At 38.6% G+C, this 24990-nt stretch overlaps 1 pseudogene; it reads right to left on the bottom strand.

Annotated features, from left to right (window-relative positions):
- Positions 1 to 6752: 6752 nt before the first annotated feature.
- LOC148032603 (CDPK-related kinase 3 pseudogene) lies at positions 6753 to 7489 on the bottom strand (annotated as a pseudogene).
- Positions 7490 to 24990: the final 17501 nt, after the last annotated feature.

The following is a 24990-nucleotide window of genomic DNA, read 5'->3' as shown; positions in this document are numbered from 1 at the left end:
GACCAGCCCAAGGACTCTCATGAAACTCCCTCATCACCTGTAACAGTGTCTCTCTATCGCAGACAACCCGCAAAGGTAATGCGCCTCTTTTCTTCGGATGCTTCCAAAGAAATCCGTCCTTGAGAAAATAACCATAGGCTTTCCTTCTGATCTTCTTGAACTCTTCATCTGTCCATTCATCTCTTTTGCTTAGTGTACTAAGGTACCTGCCAATCTGCAACCAATCTCCAACATAGAGTTCTTCTGTGAAAGCCACAATATCATAGACATGACAAACATGATCAACCATAGTGGCTGAAATTTCTGCATCATCCTCTTCTGCAAGTAGAGTCTCCTCATCATCATATCTGGCTCTAGACAACATATCTGCCACTGGATTATCCTTCCCTGCTATGTGTTTAAATTCCGGATTTAATGACTTGATGTATGCAATCCATCTCAACATAGCTATATCCGGAGTAGAGCAACTCGTGATCATACCAATCAATGGCAAGCAATCTGTCTCTACCACAACTGAAGCTCCAATAAAGTACTCCTTGCCACATTTGAGAGCTGTGACAATCCCCAATAACTCCCTCTTGATTTGCGGATATCTCCTCTGTCTCTCGTTTAGGACTTTCGCCCCAAACCGAATAGCATACCTATTTCCATCTGCATCATCTTGACCCACAGCCCAACCTATGCCAATTGGACTAGTGTCAACTGTCAATACAATAGGCCTTTCACAATTATAATCCGCTTTCCTGAGAGTAGGAGCATTCAGCAATAACTTCTTCAATTTCCGCATGGCTCTAGTGTGGCTCTCATCCCAATAGAATTTCTGCCCCTTTCGAAGCAGCTGATACAAACAATCTGCTATGTGTGCAAAATGAGGTATCCAAATCATATAAAACACACAAGCACCAATGAATCTCCGTACCTCTGAAGTAGTAGAACAATACTCTGCAATCTTGCCTATAGCATTCACCTTATCAGGTGAGGGTTTTCTACCATAATATCCACACATATGCCCAACAATGACAACCTCATTCACTCCAAAAACAGATTTTTGCCCTGAAAGTGTCAAGTTCACTTCTTCTAACCTGGCCAAAATCTTCTCACATACTGAAATATGATCAGCCACAAAGTATCTGCATCCCTGCTCATTTAGACTCTCATTCTTCTCTTCTTCTGCACACCCCTTAATGGGCACATCATCCAAGAAAGGCATAGTAAGCTGAGGTATGTAATCACGAAGGACCTTATGCATGGCATTCATCATATGCGCAACAGAATTATGGCACCTTGAGGCAAGGTACACATCCTGACAAGCCCAATAGGAGTTCTCATGGTGGTTATGTCCCTGCTTTCCAAAGCCAGCTGAAACTGATCATATCTTGAATACAAATCACCCAAAGAATAGATGGCACATCCAGCAAATGCCTCTGCAAACTCATCCACAACTGGACCTATACCAACATTCTTGATAGTAACTCTATTCACTGGCTGCATGTCCTGAATAAATCGAAGAGTGCCATTCTTCTTTGGAACTGTAAACCACCTGTTTGAGTATGGTGCAAATGAAGGCTCAAGGATTCCCATTCTGATTTTCTCATTCAATAAATCAATCAGCTTTGGCAAGTGTGCTTTAGGCACTGGAATAGGTCGGAGATTCCATGGGATATGAGGAATAGTAAAAATGACCATAGGAGCAACAATATTAGGATTCACACATCCAATCTCATGCGAGAAAAAAGCAAATCCCCTTTCATGTCGCTCAAGCATATCCTGAAAGCATTGCTTCTCTATGGGTAGCAAGAAATCACCATTTCCAATTTTCAATTCAGCAAGAGTCTCTGCTGAAAATTTATGACCAATATGCTCTGGATTTCTCAAAATTTGATGTTTAGTAGCCCTCTCTATTTGCTGATCACTGTCAGGTGGAAGCGGTATAGCAACCGGCTTCACCTTCTTATCCACAGTTTTGTATTTCGTGTCAGCCCTGGCTTCATTATGCTCTTCTGCATTACATAAACCTTGCTGTAAATTAGCAATTCTGCACTCCAATGGCTGAATATTCTCAGCCCTCTGCTCTATGGACTGCATAGAAACAGCCCCAAACTCTTAATGCTGAAATATTTCAGCAGTAAACTCTGTTGGCTGAAAATTTTCAGGCCTTTGTCTCTCCGAAAGCTGATCATAACCAACTGGAAACTCTGTTTGCTGAATTTCTTCAGCACTCAACACTCTTTGCTGAGTTACCTCAACCTCTGACTCAATCTGTGACATAAAATCTGCAATTTCATGAAACATGTCCAGGGACTGCACTAATAAATTACTGTGACAATTCTGCATATCAGTTTTCAGCATATCTCCCATCTCTGTCATCGTATCTGCACAAATCACACTGTCATACATCCCATCTATGTGCTCATCATCCTCCAAAATTCATGCATTTTTCAAGTTTTTCTCCTTCCTGCATATATACTGCCTGGCAGCTCTAGGCAACCTAGAAGTCTTCTGATAACTCATTGAGCTGTTTGCTGAAATCCCAACAAAACCGGAGGAGAAAACACTGCTGCCAGGAGGCGAGAACTCCAATCTCCTCTGCTCTATACCACCGTCGTCTCGCGAAACGGCGGTACCTAATGAAAACCCGTATCCCTCACAGTGGGCAAAGGTGCATCTCTGAGAGTATCCCTGTTTCTAACATGGTTCACACATACAGTCATGAACTGAACTGCTCTCATACCATCTTTACTGCGAATTCGTGCATAAGCAGATCCATCATCCATGACCTTTGTTTCCATGCGCATCTCTGTAATGAATGGCTGACCAAGAATTATGGGATAAGAGCATGAATCCTGCACAAAGAAATGAAAATCCTCCTCTACATCACCAATAGAAACCCTGATACTAGGACAGGCAGCATACAAATCACCTGCAGTGTTATTGGCGGCTCTCATACGCCACCCATGCTCTACATTCATAGGCCATCTGTTACTCTCATAAACTCCACGAACTATGAGATTAATCTCTGAACCATGATCAACCAATGCAACATAAGGCACCTGTTTCTCTCCAATCTTTACCATCGTCTCTGTAGTTGCCCTAGCCCAATGGCTCCGCGAAAAGTGACTACGCGGTATCATGACAGGCTCATCAATTTCAGCATAATGCATAGGCTGAACCCTCTTCTCTACCTGCGGAAAAACAGAAGCATTATCAACCATAACCTCATCCTCATCCTCATCCAACTCCCCAATCAAAACTCCCTGTGTATCAGTGGTAGACAATGCATGCCTTTTCCTTTTCAGGACTTCCTGAAACTGATCCTGAAACTCTCTTTTTGAGATGCCCAAAATCTCAGAAATAGTGAAAGTCACCTCACTGCCAAGTATCTTATCATTAAAGATTTTCTTCATGTCTGTAGATGTCTCAATATCGGAAATGAATCTGAATCCTGGCCACTTTCTCTCTCTAGGCTCTTGCCTCTTTTCTCTCTTTTGAGCATCTTCCATCTGTCGATCTGGCCCTGGTCTTGAAGACGGTCCTGCAGTAGGTGGAGTAACAAACTCACCCCCTCTAGTCTTCTTAGCTGCACTTGGATTTTCTTCATCCTTCTTACGCTTCTCCTCAACAAATACATCTGCACCATGAGATTTAGCCAAATAAGCATAAATAGAATACCTGTCAACAGGCGAGTCCCAACCTATCTGTGATCTGATACTAGAGCCTGCACTAGTCAAAACAGTTTGCTGAATTTTCCCCTTGTTTGCAATCTCCATAGTATAAGTCCATAGCGCGGATTGAGTCTCTGATCCCTTCTCAATTTTGACTCCATATGCAGAAGCATCACCTCTAGCTGTCACATAAGAAGTACGTGCAGCCATGTCCTCCACTAACTTTTTCATTCCACCTTTACCAAAGTTGGTAGCAAGTGGAGCTCCTGTCTCAGTCAACCAAATCTTACCATCTTGCCCCCAATATACCAAATTCTGCCTCCTTGCATCCTGGAAAGAGTCACAATCCCTGCAATGCTAATGGTCCGTACTATCACACCAAATACATCTCCGATCTCTCCTAGGTGCACTAGGAGCACTCCTAGGTGCAGTAGGAGCGCTAGAAGAAGCAGTAGGCGCAGCTGAAGCAAACTGCTCCTTCAACTTTCCCACCAACTCCGCTTTGACTGACTCCAGTGTCAGATCTGTGATGCCTTTGATTATGTCATCAAGAGAGGTAGGCACCGATGGAGCGGATGGTTTTGGAGCAGAAGGTGTAGGCATCGGTCGTGGAATAGGAGGAATAGGTGGAGTGGAAACAGTAGGCACTGGCATAGGCCAAGAAACTGGCTGAGGAGGAGAAGAAATAACAGGGATAGAAGTAGGCATAGGAGCTGATGATGGTGTAGGTGTCATGGAACCATTCTGTAGGCGAGTCTTCCATATCCTCCTCTTGGTCAAAGTCGAGACTGCATCCTGAGCATCCTGCCAATCAGTTTTAAGACCCATAGGCTTCGTGTGATCTTCAAGAAGCTCACCCAATTCTTCTTGAAGAGAGGATCTGCAGCTTGCAAGAAAAGCTCAACTTTTTCAACATCCAATGCTCTTTGTTCAATGGCATCAAGCTGACTATACCTCTCTTTGAATTCTCGAATCAACTCCGATGCAGCGAGACCTTTGTTTGGCATGTAGACCCACTCTCGGAATGACCGCCGAGTAGCCATACCAAAGTCCTCAAGGAAGTATTCTTCTTTCAAGGCCTTCTTAAAATCTTACCAATGTGTATTTTGAATAAAAAGATCAGTCACTTTTGTCCTCAAAGCAGGTGTGACAAGACGAAGGAAGTACTTACTCATAAGTCCAGCAGGAACTCCAAAAAACCCCATCTTGATCTCATATGTCTTCAAATATGCTGAAACATTACGCCCGTTAAATAGCTTCTTCTCATTCTCAACTGCTTCAATAGCCTTAGTCGCGTTGTTTGCATTCTCCTACTCCGAATAGAGTTGCCTTTGCTGAGACAATTGCTATTGATGCAATTGTTGTTGTTGCTACATATACAATTGTGTTTGCTGATTTTGGAGCTGCATATACATGGACATATTCTGCAAAATCTTCTTTAGATCCTCCGTTGAAGTACTTGACGCCGTAGTCATTGATGGAACTGAAGTAGAGGCAGCTGGAATTGTAGAAGAAGCTGAAATAGAGGCTGAAGTATCTCCCATCCTGAAATTTCTGCGACGCTTTCACGTCGGGTTCACCAAAGATGTCGAAGGGTTTTTGAAAGCAAAGTCGCGACCACAAAGGACCTTGATTAATTTCAGGATAGAAGATCAATCATACAAATAAGCAAGATGAGAGGATTTGTGAGCAGCAAAAGCACTAATATTGTGCCAGAAAAATCTACAGAATCCATTATTCAATCAGCTAAATATTTCGACAATCTCTGAAACTCTTGACCAATATATATCAGTCCTCAACTCTTTCGTTGATAGATATCAGCCCTCAATAACTTTGGAAACCATAAAATCACAGCCTGTGTCTCAATATGCTGACATACAATAGCAAACTCTGTCTCTTGCTGAGTGATCTCAGCTATCTACTCATCTCTCATAGAAACTGTAGTCTCTGGATGCATAACAAGGAAAGAATCCTGCACATAACTTAAACTCTCTGTAGTACTCTCTGCATATTCCATGTTTGAAGGTGGCTTTGTTGGGTAAAACTCCCTAGCATGAAGCAAAAACTGAAGAGTTGAAGTAAGCCCTATTCTTTACGTGCCACTCAGTGCATCCATATCCTGAGCTGCATCACCATAGCTGCTATGACGTGCATTCAGGTGAGCTCTTGTGCTGAATCCCTGCATTATATTTAGTTCACAGTCTTGAAAACCTTGGGCAGGTGTCCAAATAAGCCTGTGTGTCCATATTCCTGTGGAAGAGCATACTCGGGCAAGAAAATTCTGAGGGAGAGGGAAGCTGTATTGTGTATTCCCTTTGAAGCAACACCATCAACAAAGGAAGGATTGGCACAAGTAGCGGTACTGAACTCCAAAGGAGAGCTGAATCCATCCTTATTGCTGTGATTTAGCAACCTGTGAGCTTTAAATCGTTGTGTAGAGCAGAACTCGATTTGGAGTAAGCAGCTGGTAGTACTTTTGCATCAAGCTTCTCGAGGTAGTTCTGGAAGAAGCGCAGAGAAGGATCCTGAAGATTCGAAGGATTGCTTTCGTAGAGTTGGATGAAAGGTTTGAGCTTGTATGAAATTCTTCTTGTATTTCCATAGCTTGTCGGATACCTCACGCTCTTTAATTGCAACTTATAATTCTTCCATACTCCAGCGAAGTTCTGCAACCTCCTCTTTCGATCAAACTACTGTTGCCACTGTGACCTCTGCGCGAGGGAGAAAACACCCTGTCAGAGGATGTAGAATTGAGGGTTTATCATGGCTGCGATGTGATGGGCTCCGTCTCAAACTAGAATGAGATCTTTCCCCCATAGAAAATTTCTCTCCTTCGAGAGCCTCCTGTTTTTCTTGCTTTTTCTTCCCCCAGCTAGACAACACGCCTCCCAGAAAAGCGCAAAAACTGGCCCAATAAGAAGCTCGCTGCGCATAATGTGCAAGTTTGATGCATAGTCAATGAAGATTATCCCCATGATCAATCCAGTCCCATGTTGTCTTGGCTCTGGTTTCATGCCTCACGTCACCAAGGCTGAGCCATTTCAGCACATGACCATCCTTTTGAAATTCAAAAGCTCTCCCTCCATGTCCTCAAAAAAGCAAAACGGCCAATAAAGCTCTCCTTTTTTCCCACAATAGCCTCAGAAAAGCATTTCTCAGAAAAGCCTGTCGGAAGTTCTCAAGAGTGACACGCCCATCCTTATTAGGTTCTAGCAGGGTATACTGGGCACGAAGATAAACCAACTCATCTTCTGTAAGAGTCCTGGACAAAGCCTTTAAAGCTGCTCGTTTCAAAGGTGACGATCGGAGATAAGCTTTCACCAACTTGTAAACCAATTTATCCAAAGGAATCTTATTATCTCCACGAATCCAGGGGTGCAAGGCATCTCATCAAAACTGGGATCAGCACGGATCACAGCCCGAAATATCCCCGACTCACTGCGAGCCCAAAAAGGCCAACTTTCACAAAGAAGAATATAAGTAATAACTCCAATGCACCAAACATCAGCCTCTGTGCTGTATGATCGATGAAGAACTTCAGGTGCAACATAGTAGGCACTTCCCACGATGTCATTAAGTCTCTCCTCTGGCTTGACAAAATCCGACAGACCGAAATCAATAGCCTTCATTGGTGCAGCTTCATCCTTCATTGTGAAAAGAAAATTCTCTGGCTTCAGATCCCGATGAACAACACCTTGCAAGTGGCAGAAGGATACTATGTTCAAAATTTGAACCACAATAACTTTTGCATCCTCCTCAGAGTATCTTCCGCCCCGTGAGAGAATGCGATCCAACAGCTCTCCTCCCTCACAAAGTTCCATCGACATATCTTGAAATAAGTGTAGCCCATGAGATTGCATCTCGAGTTACCAGTCTACCAAAATTCCTTATTCTTCTCCGTCTTCAGCATAGAATGAAAGAGCAAACATAACAACTAAGTATGTACAAAGTATCAAATCACACACACGACTTTTGGGTGGTTTACACACCTCGAATGCGCAGCAATACGACACCGCTCTCTCACAACGAAAGTGGGAAGGCAAGTGCACAAAGTTCCAAGACACATGGATAGCTTGTTCTATTTATTCTCACCCTTCTTATACACGATTTCTAGGGTGAGGATCTCTCCATCCCTCTTGGGTATCGAGTCCACTCATAGGCCTTAAGACTTGTTATTTCTCATTGTATGCTTTTTCTATGATGAGAATGAACTAGAACCTTTCTAGTTTTTCCATAGGAGCTTATGCTATCATTACAACTTTCAAGGGATCATGCCCGACTTGTGGATTCACATAATAAACCAATATTTTTGTTCACAACAATTTAGCAATTCAAATATGCATGTGCTTCATACACATTATATTGTTGTTAATAATACAAAGACTATTTTTGAAAATTTAGGCTCCTTCTTGTGCTCCCTTGCACCTTGCATACCACGTATTTCTTACAGTTAACATTATCTCCTCCTAGAGAGTGCAAAACCATTGGTAGCCTTCATCTTAGGAGGTAGCATGCTTCAGGGTACATCGAAGATGTAGATGCTTGGGATTGTTGTGTATTTTCCTTCGAGGAATCTTTCAAACTGTTGATGGCATAGAAGTTTCTGGTTGTAAGGTAAGTTGTTGGAGTGGTGGTAGGTGTCGTGGTTGTTGAAGTTGGTGGTATTCTTGAGGATTTTCATGTGAAGTGATGGTGCATGTATTTGTTTTCTTTAAAATAATTAATAAAATCAATGCTATACAATGAGTCTTTCAACCTTGCAAAAGGGATAGGATATTTTTTAGGGCTCGAAAAGCTGAAAATGATTACTTATTGATCAAGAAGTAGATTTGTTCGATCTTTAAGCCTCAGTTCAAGGGTCTACAAGACCTGTTGTTGATAAAGAGTGGGACGTTCGAGAGATGTTGGAATGGTAGAGAGCTTGAGATAGTGGATGAGATTTGCTCAACAAAATGGACTCCTTAATATCAACTTTTACTTTTGCATTCCCTTGGAGCTGATTGAGAATCCTATGTGTCTGTGTATGTGTCAATGGCTTCAATCTTGCTTGTGTCATTTAGGTCTTCTATAGCTCATTGACTTGCTGTCTCTTTGTTGTTTCTTTAACCATATCATTTGCTACCTACTTGTCTACATTCACTTGATAAAACTTGAGAACATATGCAATTAAGTTTATCAAGGACTTAGCGAAAATTTAAAACTTTTTGTTAATATTACTTACCTGTTTGTGTTATAAGCCATGAGTTGCTTTTGCTTGCTCCCTCCTTATATGAAAAATGATACTTTCATGCATTATATATATACTAATAGCGTGGTGTGTATAGATTGTTTGATGCTTTTTTGGATCTTTCTATTTTAGAAATTTTACTACGTATAAAATTGATGCCAAGAGGTATATTCCACGGTGGATTCTGTGAGGTTTTACGGTGGATTCCGTAAACTTTGATGACCGGGGCTCATACACAAAGTGGATTCTTTGTGCGAGAAGTTGATGGGGACACCTGTCCTTTTCGGGCATTTCATTAATTTAATGTGTACATGGGTGATTCCATAGCGGGTGATTCCGTAAAATGCATATTAATTAATTAATAAACGTTTATGAGTTTAGAGTGCGCACTCGTAATAAATTAAGGTTAGGATTTATTTCTAACCAGTTGATTTATTTATGTAGCTGAAGACTGATAGGTATTCAATTTTGTCGGTTTAATTGTATTATTTTACTAACGATTGTGAATGCTTCAGTTGATGTGTAGAGATAGCAACAGTGGCGGAGGAAAGCATTGGAGGATAGCGAGTATTCGATCTATGGATTATATTCTATTAGGTGCCACGCCTATATTTTGTCATGCCTATTTATTGAGGCATCAATTATTTATTATTATTTTGTATGCGCATGGGCGCACGGTTATGTTATTTCTATTTGAACATTGTATTGGGCGTGCCAGACTCTTTGGGCACCGTCCATTAGCTTTATTCCTATTTTTGTGTAAAAGCAAACTCAAAAGCTAAAAGCTTGATATATTTTTATAAATTGGGTTATTATTGAGCATGAAGATGAAATATACATAAAATACATGCTTTGTGAAGCGCTCACACAAGGCATGGGGGGAGATTGCACCCAATTGGTCTCTTGCTCTTGTCGTTCATGCTTTTTACCTTGTAACTTGTGCAAAAAGTAGAGTTCATTGTTCTTGGGGACCTTTCGGCATTCACTACGCGAGCATATAGTGTCCGATCTGCGCACCAGTGGTATCAGAGCGGAGCTGAGATCAAGAGCTTCCAATCGTATCCATCTCATATGAAGGCGGAGCTCTTGGAACGATCGGGCTCTACGGTCAATCTCGTCACGAATCGTCGATACAGGCAGACTTTTGGCGATCAAGAACCCCTGTTTCTGTCATTAGATCGCGAAGGACTGGGCTACAGAGGCGGAGGACCACTCTTTCATCTCCTTCATCAAGTCGTGGACAACCAGAGATAAGCTTCATCTTTTCCATAGCTAAAAAAGCTTAAACCTCAAAGTTTCAAAAGCTTTAGTTAATTGACTTAAGCCTTATAAAAAAAAAATCGAATCATGGAGAGGACGGCAGGCTGTTCTGAAGGCCGAAAATCGCGCCATGGACATCCTCTTGTCCTCCAAATCGACGTCGACTCTGAAGCACTAAAGCTTCTTACTTCTCTAAGTCAACTAAGGCAAATCACTTCTACAAGTCACAAACTCCAGGTCACACCCAACAAAATCAAGTTCAGCAAGTATTTTCTGATCAAGTTCTGCAAGTTCCATTAATCGAATAAGTTCTGCAAGTCTGCAACTCTGCAAGTCAGACTAGTCAACTGGAGTCAGAACTGACTTGTGCTCAAAACTCCTAGAAGGACTGTTCCTGCGCAGAAACTCCGAACTGCAAAGTTGTTCATTGGAAGGTACTCTACTCATACGTAGGTTCGCTGAAGCATTTTCAGCATACGAAGAAGGATAAATTGTAGATTTTCCGAAGATTGAGAAAGCTATACCTAAAAACACATAAGCCTTGTATTCCCGAACTTGAGCTACGCTCATCCCACTAATCTGATTTTGAGTGAGAAAGGTCTTTTGAGTTTTACAGGATGACGGAACCACATATGGATGATCTTATGGTTGAAGGCGACTTACTTGAACCTACGATGGAGCAAAAGCTGGACCTAATCATGATGCAATTGGAAGAAGAATGAAGGGCTAGGCAAGCATTGCAAGCTCAACTGGAAAATTTACAAAGAGCATCTACCGACAAAGAAGAACCTCAAGCTGAAGATCTGATTCGACGTACCATCGACGCAACTCTTGAAGCTCAAACCATCCGCATGGAATCAAAGATAAGTAAACAAAGTTTCAAATTCCGTACTTTCAATGGCATACGAGAATGAAAAATTGTTCTAGAATTCATTAGTCAGTTTGATGACTATTTCCATGAAGAAACCTATGCAGAAAAAGATAAAATCAAGTATGTCACTAATCATTTAGTAGACAGAGCATCTCTTTGGTGGACTGTAGTACGCAAGAGCATAGAATGTCCTGATACTTGGGAGAATTTCAAGAAGAAGTTCATGTAGAATTTCCTTCCACCGCAATTTCATGAGAAAGCTATTAAGCAATGGGATCTTCTACAACAATGGGATTGTGAGCCTATTCCTCAGTATACAGAGCATTTTTGGAATGCACTACTCCAGTTACGCATGCTTGAAGACGTACCAGAAGTGACACATAAGCGCAAGTATACGTCTGGACTCCTTGGGCATTACTACGCTGAAGTTAACATGTTCAAGCCTGCTAATCTTAAAGACGCTATTTCACTAGCTCATGACACTAAAGATAAGCTATGAGGTAGAGACAGACGTCCACAACAAGTCCAAGCCAATGGTAACTATGGATCTAAACAATTCAATTCCAATTTTAGAAGATTTAATCCAGGTCGTTTCTCTTCATCATCTTTCCGCAAGAATTGGGCAAAACCATCTACATTACCATCCAATGCCAATCAAAACCCTAAGCCTATTCCACAGCCAAATCCTAATGTACCTAGACTTCCCGCCATTGCAAACAATGTAACCAAAGCCAAGCCAATAGTATGCTATAAATGCCACCAACCTGGACATCTAGCAGCAAATTGTCATTCAAAGAAGCCACCAGCTCATATCAACTACCTTGGAGCAATGGACGAAGACGAACATGAAGATATGCCTAATTGCACTGAAGATGAGGACGACACTACTACTTCCGATACTTTACCAGGTATGCCTACTCCACATTCATTATTGACTATGAAATGTTTGGTGCATGGAAAGGAAAAGACTATTTTGCATGATGATGGTAGCACTCATGATTTTATTTCAGTAAAATTAGTAAAAGAATTGAAATTACAGACTGTACCTACGCATAATCGCATCAAAGCTGCATTTTTAGGCACTAGGTATAATGGTACATAGGAAGTGCAAGACTTAGAGATTCAAATTGATCAATACATAGAAAGAAGAAATTTTCTAGTTGTTCCATTACAGTCGAGTGACATTATTTTAGGTATGCCTTGGCATCACCAGCATAACCCAGATATAGACTATTCCACACACTCAATGAATATTAATTTCCAAGGAAAATCTATTACATTATATGGTATGCATGCATCTAACGTTTTTCCACTGTTTTCGTATACTCAAGCTAAACGTGCACTACGCAAGAGTAGTAAATCCTATCTCATTTGGGTGAATGAACTGCAAGTCAAAGAAAGTCATATGCACCCTAGGCATAAAGAATTTCTTGCATATTTTAAGGATTGTTTTCCAGAAGACCTACTACTTGGTTTACCTCCTTCACGTCCAGAAGACCATAAGATAGATTTGATCCCTGGCACACAACCATCTTGCAAAGCACCATATAGGCATAAAACAGATAGAGCAAAAAGAAATCCAGAGTCAAGTTGAGGAATTACTAAATAGAGGATTGATTCGACCTAGCAGTTCTCCATTCAGTGCACCTGTTCTGTTAGTCAAGAAAAAGAATAATACATATCATATGTGCATTGACTATCGAGCTTTAAATAAAATCACTGTAAAGAATAGGTATCCTATTCCTAGAGTTGATGACCTTATGGACAAACTGCAAGGATCTGCTATATTTAGTAAAATAGACCTAAAGTCTGGTTATCATCAGGTGAGACTAGATAAGTCTGACATATTCAAGACTGCATTTAGAACACAGTTTGGTCATTACGATTTTTTAGTGATGCCATTTGGATTGACTAATGCACCTGCTATGTTTAGTAGAATGATAAACCGTATATTTCTAAAATATCAGTATTGTGTAATTGTCTTCTTTGATGATATTTTGGTGTTTAGTCAATATGAGAAAGAACATTATGAGCATTTGTCATTAGTTTTTCAGTTATTGAAAGAAAATCAACTGTATGCAAATCCTGAAAAGAGTGAATTCTTTAAAATAGAAATTGAGTATTTAGGTCATATTATATCATTTGATGGAATTAAAGTTGATCCTAAGAAAATCGATGCAATATTGAATTGGCATGTACCTAAAAACGTGCATGAGTTATGCTCATTCCTTGGTCTTGCTAGTTTCTATAGGAAGTTGGTACGTAATTTTTTATTACTTGCTTTACCATTGACCAAACTTCTGAAGAAAGGAATTGTTTATCATTGGACCGAAAATCAACAGAAATCCTTTGACTTATTGAAACATGCATTAACCCATGCCCTTGTTTTACAGTTGCCTGATTTTAATAGACCATTCTTTCTAGTAGTGACCGATGCTAGTGGATCAGGAATAGAAGCTATACTTATGCAAGACAATCATCCTATAGCATATTCTAGTTCTAAGTTGAAACCCTCTGAACTGAAATATTCCACATATGACAAAGAACTATTAGCAGTTGTACAAGCATTAAGACAGTGGAAACACTACTTAATGGGTTTAGAATTTATGATTAAGACCGATCAGCAAAGTATTAGACATTTACTTAGCCAACCTCAAATCTCTGACCGACATATCAAATGGGCCTCCTTTATTCAAAGTTTTCATCCTATCATTCAATACAAACCTGGAAAAGAAAATGTAGTGGCTGATGCATTGAGTAGAAGACCTGTCATTCATAATATTTATGTCATATCTTTTGATTCTTTGATTGCTATGAAAGATACATATCATCAGGATATTACTTTTCATGCTGATTGGAATAAATTAGTTCAAAATAATTTGATTCCTATTGATTCATTGTCATATAATGATGGATTTATGTTTTACGAAAAGAGATTGTGTGTTACAATTCCATTCCGATCTTTTGTTTTGAATGAAATTCATTGTCCCCCATATCAAGGTCATAGAGGTATCATATCTACCTTACGTACGTTAACTGAAGATTTTTATTGGCCGCATATGAATGCTGATGTATCTAACTTTGTTTCTGAATGTTTGATTTGTCAAAGAGTTAAGAGACATCATGGTAAATAGTATGGATTACTTATGCCTTTGTCTATTCCATCTAAACCTTGGGAACAAATTTCTATGGATTTTATTACTGGTTTACCTAATACTAAATCTAACCATGATATGATTTGGACAGTTGTAGATAGATTTAGTAAACAAGCATATTTCATTCCATGTAAGAAAACTTTAACAGCATCACAAGCAGCACAGTTATTTTTGAAAACTGTTTTTACTAACCATGGATTGCCAAAAGTTATTATTTCAGATCGCGATTCTAGATTTTGTAACAACTTTTGGATTACTCTGTTTGCTAACTTAGGCACAAAGATTTATTTCTCATCTGCATTTCATCCAGAAACTAATGGACAAATAGAAGCCACTAACAGCACAATTCTAGATCTTTTACATGCATATACTATCTCTAAACCTCAGACATGGGACACATTTGCATTTATTACAGTTTGCATATAACAATACACCACACACATCTACAAACAAAGCACCGTTTGAAGTCATTTATGGATATAGATTATCTACACCTGTTGCATCTTTGTCAAATAGAATTCAGAGTGCTGATGATATTGCTAGTATGCATAACACTATTTTTGATGAGGTTAAAGATATGATTGCTAAAGCCCAGCAATCATATACCAAACAAGCCAACAAGAAAAGACAAGCCATGAATTTCAAAGTTGATGATTATGTTTGGTTGAGAATAGAAAAACGTAGACTGCAAAGTGTAGATAGACATCCAGTTGTTAAATTAGCCCCCAGATTCTATGGACCATTTAGGATCATCCATAAAATTAATGACAATGCATTCAAGTTAGAATTACCACCTCATTGGAAAATTCACAACACATTTCACATTAGTTTATTGAGACCATTTAGAGGCCAATTACCTATACACCCTGTTTATGAAAACCCACCTTTATTAGAGGAAGAGATTGAAATACTTGAACTAGAAGCTATCATAGACACCGACTTTATGACCACTAGAATTGGCCGAAGGTATTCTAGATATCTAGTTAAATTTAAGAACCATCCTGTAGAGGAAGCACAATGGATGCACGCTAGAGACGTAAATGCTTTCCCCACTCTATTAGCTCCACATTGAGCTAATAGCAATTGAGGTCAATTGCTATCCCACCCCGGGGGTATGATGCCAGGAGGCATATGCCACGGTGGATTCCATGAGGTTTTACGGTGGATTCTGTAAACTTTGATGACCGGGGCTCATACACAAAGTGGATTCTTTGTGCGAGAAGTTGATGGGGACGCCTGTCCTTTTCAGGCATTTCATTAATTTAGTGTGTACATGGGTGATTCCATAGCGGGTGATTCCGCAAAATGCATATTAATTAATTAACGTTTATGAGTTTCGAGTGCGCACTCGTAATAAATTAAGGTTAGGATTTATTTCTAACCAGTTGATTTATTTATGTAGCTGAAGACTGCTAGGTATTCACTTTTGTCGGTTTAATTGTATTATTTTACTAACGATTGTAAATGCTTCAGTTGATGTGTAGAGATAGCAGCAGTGGCGAAGGAAAGCATTGGAGGATAGCGAGTATTCGATCTGTGGATTATATTCTGTTAGGCGCCACGCCTATATTTTGTCATGCCTATTTATTGAGGCATCGATTATTTATTATTATTTTGTATGTGCATGGGCGCACGGTTATGTTATTTCTATTTGGACATTGTATTGGGCGTGCCAGACTCTTTGGACACCGTCCATTAGCTTTATTCCTATTTTTGTGTAAAAGCAAACTCAAAAGCTAAAAGCTTGATATATTTTTATAAATTGGGCTATTATTGAGCATGAAGATGAAATATACATAAAATACATGCTTTGTGAAGTGCTCACACAAGGCATGGGGAGAGATTGCACCCAATTGGTCTCTTGCTCTTGTCGTTCATGCTTTTTACCTTGTAACTTGTGCAAAAAGTAGAGTTCATTGTTCTTGGGGACCTTCCGGCATTCACTACGCGAGCATACATCGTCCAATCTGTGCACCAAAAATTATAGTGTCTAAGTTTTTATAGTAAAGGGTTACTTTGCCAAGATATGAGCCATTAATAAAAAGTAGGATTGTATTGGAGGACAACATATTTATGGAGAGGTTGCAATAACTTTGCCATTAGGATTAAATATGCAACAATATCAAGTACTAAACCTCTTTAATTCAATCAACTCACAACATGGAGCTCTTCTTTTACAAGGATTTTGTTAAGTAAGGGAAGGTCTATGAGAGATCTAGTTAATGTGACTTTGTACACAATGGTAAGTACTTGGAGGGAGTCAAATCCACATATGTTAGGTCAATTTGGGATCCCCAAATCTCTCATCTTTACTCTAAAATAGTAATGAGTTGACTTCTGAGTTAAACCATTATGATTCTTATGGTGTACCATACGTGCTTGAATGAGCTACCATTTGTTGCATTCGTTTCGAGTGCTAGTAATTCCTTGATGGTTTGAGGGCAGAATGAATTGCAAATTGTGGGGACCAATTGATGTTCCTTAGTTTCCTCTTCTATAATGAGCTGTACAAGATTGTCAAGTTGATCATCGTATTACTTGTTGTCATGAGATTTTTGATATGAAGTGTGAAAATAGGGTATGGTCTGCCTTACGAAAGAGTTAATGCTTTGTCTACACAATGGTAAGTGATAGGCTTCTCAGCTAGTGGACTTCTCTACCTAGCTCATTTTCATGATTATAGAGATTAGTCAAGTGGAGGCTTGGGAGTTAATGACCGTGTGGCTTTGAGTAGTGATTATTAGTCACTTAAGTGATGTATTTTGTAGCCTATGTAGTGGAGAATGAAGTGTAATACTAAAAAGACCAGATTCAGGGGTGCCAACAGGACTAATTAGGTGGCTACTATCCAAAGTAACCACAAAGGTGAAGGTGATGTGATGCTAACTGGAAGAGGATAGAAGGAAAATGTAGGGAAAAGAGTTTAAAAAGTAAGTGGGTAGGAGGCTCATGCATTGGACAGGAGAGAGGAGTATATTAAGACTATTTTGGAATAAGAAAAAATAGGGGTAGAAAAGGTATCAAGCTGTCCTTGAAGATTTTCATCTCTTACAAGGACTTGGAGGCGATCTCTCACTTAATCCTTGGTCCTAAACATCAAGGGAGCCTTTCTTGATCATTGAAGTGAAGTTTTGATGGGTTTACCCTCTTTATGTGGACTCTTTTGGGCTACAAATAAATAATCAAGAGTAGGTTAACAAGCTAAAAATGGAGATTTGATGCTCAAATAGGAATTTTCTTGAGTTTTGTCACTTGATTCTTGATCTCTACCTTTAGTAGACATAGTGTAAATAACAAAGATAGAGTTTCTCTTGGATTTGGGATAGCATTTATACCATGTTTTATTGCTATAATAAATTTATAATTACATAATTGAAGTTCTTTTGAAGGTTAATTGATGCCAAGAGGCATATTCCATGGTGGATTCTATGAGGTTTTGTGGTGGATTCCATAAAAGTATATTTGTTGCTAGGGCTCATACACAAGGTGGATTCCTTGTGCGAAAAGTCGATGGGGACACCTGTCCTTTTTGGGCGTCTTGTTAATTTAATGTGCAAGTGGGTGATTCCATAGCGGGTGATTCCACAAAATACATATTTAAATTAATGAACGTTTATGAGTTTAGAGTACGCACTCATAATAAATAAGGTTAGGATCGAGTTCTAACCAATTTATTTATTTTGTAGCTAAAGACCGCTAGGTATTCACTTTTATCAGTTTAATTTTTTTATTTTCTAACAATTGTGAATTCTTCAGTTGATGTGTAGAGTAGGCAGTGGTGGTGTTGGGAAGCACTGGGCGATAGCGTGTATTTAAGTTATTTGGAAGAAATTATCATTTTTAATGGGTGCACATCTTAGGCATAATGCCAATATTTATTTTGACGCGCTTATTTATTGAAGCATCTAACGTTTATTTATTATTTTGTATGCACATTGGTACACGATTTAAATATTTGCTATTGGACATTGTATTTGGGCACAATCCTACTATTTTGGCATCCAATCGCTTTAATTCTTTAGTTAGACAAAAGCAAACAAAAAAGATAAAGCGTGCTAGTTGTAAATTGAGCTATTTTTTTAGCTTGGAAATGAATAATCTATCAAATACATGCTTTGTGGAGCACTCACACAAGGCATGGGGGAAGATTGTACCCAATTAGCCTTTTGCTTCATCTCGTGCAAGTCTTCTCTCTTTTTTTTTTGTACAAAAGTAGAGTTATTTTGTTCTTGGGGACCTTCCGGCGCTCGCTACGTACGCATACATCATCCAATCTGTGCATCAGTGGTATTAGAGCGAAGTTGAGATCGAGGGCTTCCAGTCGCTTACCATCTCGTGCAAAGGCCGAGCTCCTGGAATGATTGAGCTCTACAGTCAGTCTTGGGGCAATCCGTCAATACCAGCATGTTCTCAGTGATGAAAAGCCCCCTGCTATGCACTTGGATCATGAAGGACCAGCCTCTACATGTGAAGGACCACTCGGGAAGTTCCTTTGTTAACTCTTCTATTTCTCAGAGAAACATGCAATCAATTTGATAAAGATTAAGTGTGAAAGCTTAGTGAGGAAGCTTAAAAAGGCTTTAGGCATAAAATTTCACCATCAGCGGCGGCAGCATGTATTGAATGCCGTTGGACGCCATTCAAAAGCTGCAGCCATCCTCCAAAAAATCAACGATTTAGTTAAAGCTTTATTTACTTAAAGCTTAAAGCTTTTCAACTTTACAAAGGCTCAAAAACTCACTTTCAAACTTCTCTCATAGTAGCTGTTCATACACAGCTAGTCTTAAACGGATTTTCAACTTTACAAAGGCTCAAAAACTCAATTTCAAACCTCTTCCATAGTAGCTGTTCATACACAGCTAGTCTTAAACGGATTTTCAACTTCCTTGCAAGCCCTTGTTCACACCTATGGAATAATAGAGTTCAATTCTAGCAAACAGATTGCTACACGCAGACTACACGCACGAAGTATCTTCTTGGAAGAAGACCGTGACATCAAATTCAGCATCCGCAAAGAAGAAATATTACAAAAAGCCATGAAAAAAAGAGAGAGAAATAAGCCTTGTAAACCCGACTTTGAGCTATGCTCATCCCGCTAACAAGATTTCAAGTGTGTGAGGTCTTTTGAAATTTTGCAGGATGTCCGATCAAACCATGGAAGATTTTATGGCCGAAGGTGATTTACCGGAACCAATAATGGAGCAAAAACTCGATCTAATTATGATGCAGCTTCAAGAGGAACGAAGAGCACGTCAAACTTTGCAAGTTCAATTGGCCAATCTGAAACGATCTATAGCCGACCAAGATGAACCACAATCTAAAGATCTTATATGACGTATGATTGATGAGACACTTGAAGTGCAATCTATTCAGAAAGAAACAAAGATAGGTAAAAGAAATTTCAAATTTCGTACTTTCAATGGGTCCCGCAATGAAAAGACTATACTTGCTTTCATTAGTCAATTTGATGATTATTTCCATGAAGAACAGTATGTTGAGAAAGACAAAATTAAGTGTATCACTAATCATCTAGTGGACAGAGCGTCCCTATGGTGGACTGTTGTCAGCAAAAGCATTGATTGTCCTACTACTTGGGAGACTTTCCAAAAGAAATTTTTGCAGCATTTCCTTCCACCCCAATTCCACGAAAAAGTAATCAAACAGTGGGATCTTCTGCAACAGAGGGATCGTGAGCCTACCAAGCGTTTTTGGAATGCTTTATTGCAACTTTGAAGCCTTAAAGATGTACCTGAGGCAACCCATAAACACAAGTTTATGTTTGGCTTACTTAGACATTTTTATGCGGAGGTGAACATGTTCAAGCCAACGAGGGCTGTTATGGGCTGAAATAACTAGTCATAAACAGGGCATCCCACTGTTCTTGTCCATTTTTATGAGCAAACAAGAGATTTTAATCCTTAATAAAGAATAGTGATTTGACATACCTGGTAAAGTATCTAAAGTAATACCGATATCGTCATCATCTTCTGTGAAATCTGAAATTTCTTCATGTTCTTCATCTTCTGTTGCTCCCAAATAGTTGATGTGAACTGTTGGCTTTTTTATGTGGATTGTTGGCTTTTTGGATTGACAATTCGCCACTAGATGTCTAGGTTGATGACATTTGTAACAGACTATGGGTTTGTCCTTAGACACATTATTGGTAATAGTTAGAAGTTTAGGAATGTTGGGATTTGGCTGGAAAGATGGCTTAGGATTTGGATTTGTGTTTGATGGTAAAGCAGGGGGTCGTGTCCAAGATTTACAGAATGAAAATGGAAGGAAACAGTTTTGATTGAATCTTTGAAAATTTGAATTGAATTGTTTTGAATCAAAGTTACCATTTGTTTGAAATTGTTGTGGTCTCTTCTCTCGTCCTCAGATTTTGTCTTCAGCATCATGGACCAAGGAAATTGCATCTTCGAGAGTAAAGAAAAGACTGTTTTACATGATGATGGGAGCACACACGACTTTATTTCTACAAAATTGGTCAAAGAATTGAATTTACATACTGTTTCTACTCATTATCGCATCAAGGCTACATTCTTAGGCACTAGATACAAATGGAACACAAGAAGTGCATGACTGAGAAATTAAAATTGGTGATTATATTGAACGTAGAAATTTCTTAGTTGTGCCTTTGCAATCTAGTGACATTATTTTAGGAATGCCTTGGCGTCATCAGTATAATCCTGATATAGATTATTCCACGCATTCAATGAAGATTCATTCTAATGGGACACAAATCACATTGTATGGTATGCACACTTTTGATAATTTTCCATTGCTTAGTCATACACAAGCTAAACGTGTATTATGAAAAGGTATCAAAACCTACTTAATATGGGTGAATGAAATTGAATTTAAAGAAAATCAGATGAATTCTAAGCGTGCACAATTTCTTTCACAATTTTAAGATTGTTTTGCTTCTGACTTACCACTTGGCTTACCACCTATACGTCCCAAAGATCACAAAATAGACTTAATTCATGGATCAGAACCACCATGTAAAGCACCATATAGACATAACCAAATTGAACAGAAAGAAATTCAAGCCCAAGTTGAAGAATTGTTAACTCGAGGACTCATTAAACCCCGTAGTTCTCCATTTGGTGCACCTGTCCTATTAGTGAAGAAAAAAACAAGTAGCTATAGGATGTGCATTGATTATCGTGTCCTGAATAAGATCACTGTTAAGAATAGATATCCAATTCCTAGGGTAGACGATCTTATGGACAAACTACAAGGGTCTGCAATATTTAGCAAGATAGACCTTAAATCTGGATACCATCAAGTACGATTGGACCCATCTGATATTTTCAAAACTACATTTAGAACACAATTTGGACACTATGAATTCCTTGTTATGCCTTTTGGTTTAACTAATGCACCAGCCACATTCAATTGTATGATGAATCACGTATTTTTAAAGCATCAACATTGTGTCATTGTTTTCTTTGATGACATATTGGTTTTCAGTAAGAATGAAAACGAGCATTATGAAAATTTATCTTTGGTTTTTCAAATTATTGAAAGAGAATCAATTACATGCTAATCCTGAAACGAGTGAATTTTTCCAAACACAAATTGAATACCTATGACATATTGTTTCATCTGAAGGTATTAAATTTGACCCTAAAAGGATAGAAGCAATTTTGAATTGGCCGATACCTAAAAATGTGCACGACTTATGTTCTTTCTTGGGTCTTGTTAGCTTTTACAGAAAATTTGTGAGAAAATTTTCATTGCCTGCATTATCTTTGACAAAATTATTCAAGAAAGGCATTGTGTATCATTGGTTCGACAATCAACAAAAGGCATTTGATTTACTGAAACATGCTTTAACTCATGCTCATGTATTGCAATTACCTGACTTCAATAGACCATTTTTCCTAGTAGTCACTGATGCTAGTGGATTTGGAATAGGAGTAGTCCTTATGTAAGATTCCCATCCCATAGTCTATTCTAGCTGCAAACTTAAACCCTCTGAACTTAAGTATTCTACCTATGATAAGGAATTGCTAGCTGTAGTACAAGCTTTACGTTAATGGGAACACTATTTAATGGGATTTGAATTCATGATCAAAGCTGACCAACAAAGCATTAAACATCTCCTTAGTCAACCACAAATATTTGACTGACACATTAAATGGGCTGCTTTTATTCAATTTTTTCATCCACTCATACAATATCAACCCGGAAAAGAGAATGTTGTTGCCAATGCTTTAAGTAGAAGACAAACTATTCATAATATCTCTGTGATATCTTTTGACTCTCTTCTCCTTATGAAAGATACCTACGACCAAGACCCTACTTTTCAAGCTGATTGAAATAAATTAGTTTCAAATAACTAGATTCCAATTGATTCATTGTCTTACACTGATGGATTTATGTTCTATGAAAAAAGATTATGTGTAACTATTCCATTTCGATCATTTCTCATGCATGAAATTCATTGTCTCCCATACCAAGGCCATAGAGGAATTATTTCTACTTTGTGTACACTGATTGAAGATTTTTATTAGCCACACATGGAATCTGATGTATCTAACTTTGTATCTGAATATTTAATTTTCCAAAGAGTTTAACGACACCATGGTAAACAATATGGCTTATTAATGCCTTTACCAATTCCAAAACGACCATGGGAACAGATTTCAATGGATTTCATCATTGGTTTGCCTAACACTAAAGCTAATCATAATATGATTTGGACTATTGTCGATAGGTTTAGCAAACAAGAATATTTCATTCCATGCAAGAAAACATTAATTGCATCTCAAGCTACTCAATTGTTCTTGAAAACTGTTTTTACTAATCATGGTTTGCTAAAAGTTATTATTTTTTACCGTGATTCTAGATTCTACAATAATTTTTGGATTACTTTGTTTGCTAATTTAGGAACAAAGATTGATCTTTCATTTGCATTTCATCCTGAAACAAATGGGCAAACAAAAGCTACTAACAGTACCATTTTAGATCTTTTGCGTGCATATACAATTTCAAAACCATAAACATGGGATACACATTTGCATTTACTTCAGTTTGCATACAATAACATACCACATACAGCTACACAAAAAGCACCATTTAAAATTATTTATGGATATAGATTACCTACCTCGGTTACATCATTGTCAAACAAAGTTCAAGCTGCTGATGATATTGCTAACATGCATGCTACCATTTTTTATGAAATTAAAGATATGATTGTGAAAGCCCAGCAATCATACACAAAACAAGCTAACAAGAAAAGAAAAGCTATGAGTTTCAACATTGATGATTATGTTTGGTTACGTATTGAAAAGCGAAGATTACAAAGTATTGACAAACACCCTGTTGTAAAGTCAGCTCCTAGATTTTATGGACCTTTCAAGATCATTCACAAAATCAATGACAATGCATTTAAACTAGAATTACCACAGCACTGAAAAATCCACAACACTTTTCATATCAGTTTATTACAACCTTTTAGAGGCCAATTACCTGTACATCCTATCTATGAAAACCCTCCTTTGCTAGAAAAAGAAACTGAAATTATTCTAGACACTGACTTTATGACCACTAGAAGTGGCCATAGATATTCTAGATATTTGGTTAAGTTTAAAAATCATCCTATTAAAGAGACCCAATGGATGCATGCTCGAGACCTAAGTGCTTACCCCTCACTGTTGGCTCCACATTGAGCTAATAGCAATTGAGGACAATTGCTATCCCACCCTAGGGGTATGATGCTAGGAGGCATATTCCATGGTGGATTCCGTGAGGTTTTGCGATGGATTCCATAAAATTATATTTGTTGCTGGGGCTCATATACAAGGTGGATTCCTTGTGTGAAAATTCGATGGGGACACCTGTCCTTTTCGGGCGTCTTGTTAATTTAATGTGCAAGTGGGTGATTCCATAGCGGGTGATTCCACAAAATACATATTTAAATTAATGGACGTTTATGAGTTTAGAGTGCGCACTTGTAATAAATTAAGGTTAGGATTGAGTTCTAACCAATTTATTTATTTTGTAGCTGAAGACTGCTAGGTATTCACTTTTGTCGGTTTAATTTTATTATTTTCTAACAATTGTGAATGCTTCAGTTGATGTGTAGAGTAGGCAGCGGTGGCGTTGGGAAGCATTGGGCGATAGCATATATTCAAGTTATTTAGAAGAAATTATCGTTTTTGATGGGTGCGCATCTTAGGCGTGTGGCGCCAATATTTATTTTTACGCGCTTATTTATTGAAGCTCCTGACATTTATTTATTATTTTGTATGCGCATGGGCGCACGATTTAAATATTTGCTATTGGACATTGTATTTGGGCACATTCCGAATATTTGGGCGCCCAATCGCTTTAATTCTTTAGTTGGACAAAAGCAAACACAAAAGCTAAAGAACACAATATTGGTGAGTTTGGGAATCTCCCAATTCCCATTTCTTGAATACTAAAAAGGTGGCACCCGGATAACATGCCCATAAGTTTCTCAAAACCATATGATGTGACCTATCGTTGGAAAGCGCTTTAAAAATGGAATCTATTGAGCTATAGAAGGCTCAATTTGGAGTTATAGTGTTCAAGTTATGACAAATCCAAAGATTTTACCACGTGTCCCAAACTTATGAGAAATTCCCATATTCCCCAATATGGTGTTAAAGCGTGCTAATTGTAAATTGGGCTATTTTTTGGGCTTGGAGATGAATAATATATCAAATACATGCTTTGTGGAGCGCTCGCATAAGGCGTGGGGGGAGATTGTACCCAATTAGCCTTTTGCTTCATCTCATGCAAGTCTTTTCTCTTGTTTTTTATGCAAAAAGTAGA

The sequence above is a fragment of the Lygodium microphyllum genome, chromosome 8 (genome assembly GCF_053477565.2).
Source record: "Lygodium microphyllum isolate KBCC chromosome 8, Lygodium_microphyllum_v1.1.10, whole genome shotgun sequence".
In the NCBI taxonomy this organism is placed as follows: Eukaryota; Viridiplantae; Streptophyta; class Polypodiopsida; order Schizaeales; family Lygodiaceae; genus Lygodium; species Lygodium microphyllum.
This window is presented reverse-complemented; position numbering and strand designations above follow the sequence as displayed.